The following is a 7,803-nucleotide window of genomic DNA, read 5'->3' as shown; positions in this document are numbered from 1 at the left end:
AAAACACAAAGAAATTTACCATCCGGGTGTTCGTGGATGTATCATATCATTTCATATCTATTTTTACAACAGAAGTTGGGAACGTAAAGAAATAAACTAGTACTCGATTAACTTCAGAACATATTGCTTGGTTCCAGAAACTTAATACAAACTATTCATTTAATAATTAAGCGCGAGCCCGAGCGCATGCGAGCGAAAGCCAAACTGAGAGAACTGAGCCCGAGCACGAGCCCAGTTCAAAGAAATGTGCCTGAGCCCGAGTGTATGCGAGCTCAGTTGAGAGAAGTGAGGGCGAACCCAGTGCAAACTGGCCATCTATGAAAAAAGTCATTCCGTCAAGTCTTTTTAAATCTGGCTTTAAACATGACAGTGTAGACACTTTTTATCCAAAAAAATCTCCACTACAGACAGGGCAACAATGAGGCACACTTGCTTCTAAACGTAGAGCTATTTCTGTCCGGAAACTTTCATGAGAAACATGCAAATATTATATTCATTTTCATTATTATTTTTAATAATTATGTGGGAATACACAAGAGAAATTGTCTACTGCAATTAAATAAATGGAAAAATATGACCAATCTATAATCTTGCTATGACATCAACTTTTCATCTAAGGGACATGGCAAATCTTATTTTAAATATTATATTCCTCCAAAAATGGTCAAACACCAAATTCAAAATAGTTGTTAAGGAAGCTTGTCCTCCTCCCTTGCGTGCCTTCGTTCACCCTCGCCATCGCGAAGGGAGTTGTCCATCGCCCTCGTGTTGAAGACTTAACCTCCCCTTCGCTGTCGAAACTTGTCCGCGCCCTTGCGCACCCTCGCCATCGCTGTCGAAACTTGTCCGCGCCCTCGCGTACCCTCGCCATCGCTGTCAAAACATGTCCTCACCCTCTCATCATTCTGGGCGAGGGAATTTAAGGGTGAGGACGCCCTCGAGAGGGCCACCCTCGCGAGGGTGGACATCTCTGCGTCCTTGTGCATATGCTGTTCCGTCGATTTGCGGGACTGGGGCAAAAGTGGGGCCAACGATATAGGTGAGAATTCGTCATGAATATATTATTTTGTTCTGACTTGGACTATCCATATCAATTACACTGATAATAATAGCATTCACTCCATTCTACTACAATAGAGTACTTGGGGTTGTTAAAAAGCATTTGCTACCTTTTATATGACATCAAATCCATTTGAAGTAAAACAACATGTAGTCTGTGTAAGTGCAGCTCATATGTGCATTTTTATACTTTTAAACTATGCTATGTCTGAGGATGAGAAGTCTTATGGAACGGGTATATAAGTGCATCATTTCATTTTATCTGTAGATAGGTATAGCAGAATCTGTAAGATATATCAAGAAACTTTTTTTAAACATGAATCAGATCCAAAAACACCTGGGATTATTGGTAGTTAACAAATTGCATACTCTTTACAAGTCGGCCGTATTCACTACTCCTGTACAAACGCCGAGGAGCTAGTCTAGGGGCTGCGTATTTAAAGAGTCCAGACATTGTCGTGTGCAAAGAGGCACACAGTACAAATCCATGGTCCACGGTCTGTGTGCATACTCTTAGTGCAAATGTTCAGGGGTCGAGCATGGTTCTAAGTGGGAACTCCTTTGAAGATACTGAAGAAGGAGTGACTATCTGTGAGGTAATTCTGATTGGATGTGAAGTGAACCGAACTGAAAAAAGTTCTTTTGGGTATCTTCGAAAAGGGAACTTTTGATACCTATTGATTGGAACACATCATAAGAACATGTAGGATTGTGCTATCAGGACTAGTAACAGCTGTGCTATCAGGACTAGTAGTGATGTTGTCCATATATTTGTGTGTTCATCCTTTCGGATAATTTTCATATATTGAATATTATAATAGTTATATAAAATATGCACTTACTTGTAGAGATGCAAAAAAGCCGGCTTTTTTTGAATTGATGTTTTCTTTTTCACATAAAAAACCGGTTTTTTTGGGGAAAAAACGAGAATTTTGGAAATTTTGGCTTTTTTCGTTTTCATGATTTTTCTATCTAAATAGCTTTCTTATGGTATACTCTATAGTTAGATAAGATTTCCATGACCTAAATGCCATATTTGACTCTGGAATTCACCACCAAGATGGATGGTGCACATTTTACAAATTAAAGCAAACATAAAGAATGTAGTATTTGAGGGCAATTTTAGAGGCTATTTAACTTTATTTTAACTTTTGAGTTATCAACATTTTTTCTTCTGTGGATAATTTCAATTTGTCATCCGTGTTTCATTTCTAAGAGCTTAGTAATCTAGCTTCTAGCGCAAAAGTTAAACTTATGTTTTTCTATATATCCGTCCAAGCGTACGTTTTTCAATATATTCGTCAAACCGTACTTCTACATTTCAGTTATACTGTAGCTGTGCAATGATTTAGGAATAATTTTCCGGATACAACCTTGAATACCATTTTATACAAATAATCAGTAACGGATTTAGAAAAGTACTTTGGGAGGGGTTTCTCTGATTGTTTCGTTTTTTAAAAAAATCCTTAATTCTTATTTGGGAGGAGCTTGAAGTTTATGAGTACCGGTAACTAATATTTCGTTTTGTTTATATATTTAGCAATAATCTTCCGGCTACAACCTTGAAGATTATTTTACACTGAGAATCAGTAGCGGATTTAGAAAAGTATTTTGGGAAGGGTTTTTCTTTCTATTATTTAGTTTTTCTAAAATGTCCTAATTTTTATTTGAGGGAAGCTTAAAGTTTGTGAGTAAAGGCATAACTAATAGATATTTCGTTCACTGAGTCATGTTTGTTGCGCAGTTGTGTTTGGCTTAACTTAAATATATTCCGTAGTTTTTTTTGGGGGGGTATGGTTCCGTAAAGATATGAAGGGTCTGAGGTAAGAACATGGTAACGAACAATGTTGAGTTATGCAGCACCAGATAGAGAGCAACGCATACCGCTTCGTTTAATCCTTCATGTATAATCTTACGTGAAAAATCAACTTTCCGACCTTGAAAATGAATTGTGCATCAGAAAAGCTCTAATTTCTTAAAATAGTAAAATTGTGGGTTACCATGTTCTTGCCTCATACCCTTCATATGGTGAATTATTCTTGTTAAAAATTCAGAAACTTTGAGGACTGGGTAAACCATAATGGTGGTTATATAAAACTTGACTGTAGAATTTCAAGAATATACAGAACCACCCAAAACAAAACTCTAGATATGCGACCTTTAAGCGTATCATATAAATGTAAGTATTTCTCGTATGGCCCTGTCCATTTCAATTCAGGCAGATTTTAGAAAATCTGTCAGGGTGATGTCACAGATATTCATTATACTGTAATATAATGTTCTAGATACAAAATGATGAGACCCATATTTTTTTTGTTTCGGAGAAAAAAAAATGTTGAGCCGACTTAGGCTGCTTCAAAGTTCGAGGGCCATTTTGTCATAAGTTTTGGCGCCAAAAAATATAAATGCCTGTTTCTCAGGAACTATGGAAGATATTTTAGTCGGGTTTTTTGTATTTGAAAGGTAATGGAAAGGCCTTTCAAATGCATGTACAACAAACCTCATATGCAGCGTTTGGGATGTGCTATTAATGAAAATACAGAAAAATAGCCCTCTTTTGGAGCCCCAAAATCTCGAAAGGGCCACCCTAAAAAATTATGTAATTTGCAGGACAGCTACAGCAATACCTCACGTTGAACATCTATAAATTACAGAGGGTGTATATTCCTGGTTTCAATTTTACAAATGATCTGCGTAAGCAAATTTACAAGCTGAAAACGTGATCCTCACATTTGATGTGCAAGATAGACAATATGAACTAGCAGTATCGGTATTTCATATGTGTGTTCTGTGCATGAAAGCTTCCTCTACACTGGCTGTTTCAGTATCACGGACAGCATGAAGTCTTCCAGATTGTCCAAGAGGATGTGGTGGAGAAAGAACTTGCAGAATATTTCGCAAAGGTATGACGCACTGTTGTTCATGTTGCTGAATTCTACGAGGGTCACTACGAAAGTTTTGAGATGCGCATTGTTGTGGCACAGTATTTGAATTCCAACAATTGCGTTCGGTAGTGGTATCCAGAGCGAAGAAGCGAAGCAAGTTTCAACTCGCCTCGCTTATCGGTGTGGCCGTATCTCCTTCACTTGTTTGTTGATGTGAGCAATAGTCGGCTGTCTAGAATGGAGCTCGAAAGGGAACATTTTCGGGCATTGATCCTTTACGGTTTCAAAAGTGGAACACAAAGCTTTGACCATTTACAGGGGGCTTTGGGGAACTTACTCCTTCCCGTGCTGCAATTTTTCGGTGGTTTGGTGAATTCAGAAGAGGCCGGGTATCGCTTAAAGATGAAGAGTAAGCTCTACGTCCAGCAACAGCTGTGTCAGATGAAAACATTGCCGCTGTGGAACAAATGATTCGAGAAAATCCTCGAACAACTTTCAAGGACATTGAATCTACAGTGAACATTGGATCGCCAGCAGTAACAAAAATTCTTCATGATCATCTTCGGCTCAGAAAGGTTTCATCTTGTTGGGTGCCTCACACTTTGACTGAACAGCAGAAGCGCATGCGTGTGGAATGGTGTGAAGAAATGCTTGCAATATTTGATGGAGGCAATTCTCGACGCGTCTCTGACATTGTTACTGGTGATGAGACGTGGATCTATTAATTTGACCCTGAAAATAAACGCCAGTTTACAGTTTGGATCTTTCCAGACGAAAATCCACCCACGAAAATGAAGCGACGGCGAAGTGTGGGGAAGAAGATGGTCGCAACTTTCTTCTCCAAATCTGGCCATGTTGTAACTGTTTTGCTTGAAGAACAAAGGACTGTTATTACTCAGTGGTACACCACTGTTTGCCTAACAAAAGTGTTCCAGAGGCTTCGGGAACGGCGTCCAAGAACTGGATTGCGTGGGATCCTGCTTCACAATGACGCGTCCGCACACACGGCCAACATCACAATTCAGTTTTTAGAATCTACGGAGGTCAAACTTATGGCTAATCCGCCGTATAGCCCTGACCTGGCCCCGTGTGATTTTTTCTGTTCTCTAGGATCAAAGATCGCATACGTGGCAAGAGATTTTGCAGCCCTGAAGAAGCTGTACTGGCTTACGAGAATGAACTTTCAACACTTGAAGAAAAAGACTGGCAGCACTGCTTCCAAAAGTGGTTTTCGAGGATGCAAAAGTGTGTACAGTATAATGGTGAATACTTTGAGAAATGTAAGTGTTAAATTGATTTTAAGTATGTAAGTTATTTCACATCTCCAAACTTTCGTAGTGATCCTCGTATCAGGAAATTTATAGCCCTTTGCGGGTCCATGTGGAAGCATAAAATTTACATGCACTTCCTGTGTCTCGAAGTAAATTGCATTTGCTTTTGCAACCCACCAGCAGTCGTCATAAATAACAGCCAGAAACGTTCCCACCTTTACGTCGCGAAGTCGACAGTGCCGCACAACACGAGTGCTCTTGCCAATAGTAATTTTCACCTGTTGTTTCTCATGATGGGCAGTTCTTGCAACGGAAACCACAACATCATTGTCAGTTCCCTCTGCATGCCATACATGACTTTTTTTAAATCATTTTCACTGGCGGAACATGTTCCCACTCTATGTGCTTTTCGTCACGGAATGTTTGAATGTCTGCAAATGGAATGTAGAGCAGTGTAATACCTGATGTATATGTCTGAACAACAGTCTGAAATTCTGCTGCAGTCTGAATGCACTTCATATGCCCAGTTGATAAATTGTTTCGTGTACCAAGGTGTTTAACTGTACCGCCAACACCGTCACATGCTGATTTTCCATGCCCAGTGGCTGTGAAAATCCATTTCCTGATTGGAATGTTGAATGTTCCAAGTTCATGGAGTTGGTAACGATTTTTAAAGTGACTTGCAGCTCCATCTGATATAACCGTTAGTGCTGCAATTGCACCTCCATTCTCAGTAATGCAACTAATGATTTTCTTAATAGCCAGAAGAGCATGCGCAGAGTCATGGGTGCTGTCATCACTGACAATAGCAAAACTTTTTGTACAGTCTCCCTTATATGCTACTGCAGTGAATATAGACACCTGGTCGTTTTTCCAGTGGTAGCTTTGAATGTCCTTTTGTAGGAGAACTGCCCAGTTTTCAGCGAAATCAACGTGAAGCACTACGTGTTGACTGTCTCTCTTTGCTCTGTTTTTTTCCTTCTGTCACTGCTTTTCTTTGAATGTATTTCACATGCAAGTGTGGAATAGCTTTGACTGTCCATTTAGCAATGTCGCGAATGAACAGACCTACTGGAACTGTCTTTTTGATTAGGTCCCCATTCTCCCAGATTGCAAACGATATATCTTCACTGTCCTCTTCATCAGGTAATCCCAAAGACTCTAACGTGATTCCAGCACTCCTGGGACATTCGCCACATTACCAAGAAACCACAATTATTTTTCCACCAACTAGCATGTTACATAAGCATCTATGATTGTTTTTTCGTTATGGGTTCTTATAATCTATATAATGCTGTTCTTTACATTTTGTTTGGTTTGAATTTTCACTTCGGGTATTGTTTATCCATTAACAATCTGCTGCAATCGCGTGCTGACAAATTGTGATTCTGTTTACGTTTCAGCTTGTAAATGTACTCATGCAAATCGTTTGTAAAACTGAAACCAGGAATATACACCCTCTGTAATTTATAGATGTTCAACGTGAGGTATTGCTGTAACTGTCCTGCAAATTACATAATTTTTGAGGGTGGCCTTTTCGAGATTTTGGGGCTCCAAAAGGGGGCTATTTTTCTGTATTTTCATTAATAGCACATCCCAAACGCTGCATATGAGGTTTGTTGTACATGCATTTGAAAGGCCTTTCCATTACCTTTCAAATACAAAAACCCGACTAAAATATCTTTCATAGTTCCTGAGAAACAGGCATTTATATTTTTTGGCGCCAAAACTTATGACAAAATGGCCCTCGAACTTTGAAGCAGCCTAAGTCGGCTCAACATTTTTTTTCTCCGAAACAAAAAAATATGGGTCTCATAATTTTGTATCTAGAACATTATATTTCAGTATGATGGATATTTGTGACATCATCTTGACACCCCCTGCCTGTCTGCATTTGGAATCCACCATATGTTTTATTTTAATTTTATTTTGTTTAAAAAAAAAAAAGTATGGAATATTTTGAACTAAAAATACTACATAAAATTTTGCCAGTTATTTGTGTATTTTTTTTTTTTTAAAAAAAAAAGAAGTATTTACTTTCAGGATTGGCTGGTTTACACCATCTGGTTTAAAAAAATGGTTCAAACCAAAAAATTAAGAAGAACGAAAAATGTGAATCGTGTGAACTTCACGGTGACGTTTCTAAATATCAAACCATCTGCATTAGTTTTATCTCCTTTTCAGTTTTAATCAAGGTGTTTCGTTTCGTGTTCAATTCTCGGTCGAACAAACCAAGTAGCGGTTCGGATGTCACTTTAAGCGAAAATCTTCTTGATAACCTCGGTATTACGTAAGGTTGTTAAGCTTAAGCATACGAAACGAAATTTCTGCATGCCTGAATGCCTGCTGTTTTATAAAGAAGCCAGGGTTTTAAATATATTGATAGAAATTGGCAAAATTTATCGACTGCCTACGTAGCTTCCAACATTAGCTTGGATTGGACTTTCAATGATATCTACATACTAAATTTGTAATTTAATACCTCAGTTTTAGCGTACTGACTATGACACATTAACCTTAAATTTTACATGCAAAGGCAATAACAGGATTTTCCCGATGGCTAAGGCGGGAGTTTCCCAATTTAAGAA

Source organism: Thermobia domestica, chromosome 8 (genome assembly GCF_964235325.1).
Source record: "Thermobia domestica chromosome 8, izTheDome1.hap1.1, whole genome shotgun sequence".
NCBI lineage: Eukaryota > Metazoa > Arthropoda > Insecta > Zygentoma > Lepismatidae > Thermobia > Thermobia domestica.
This window is presented reverse-complemented; position numbering follows the sequence as displayed.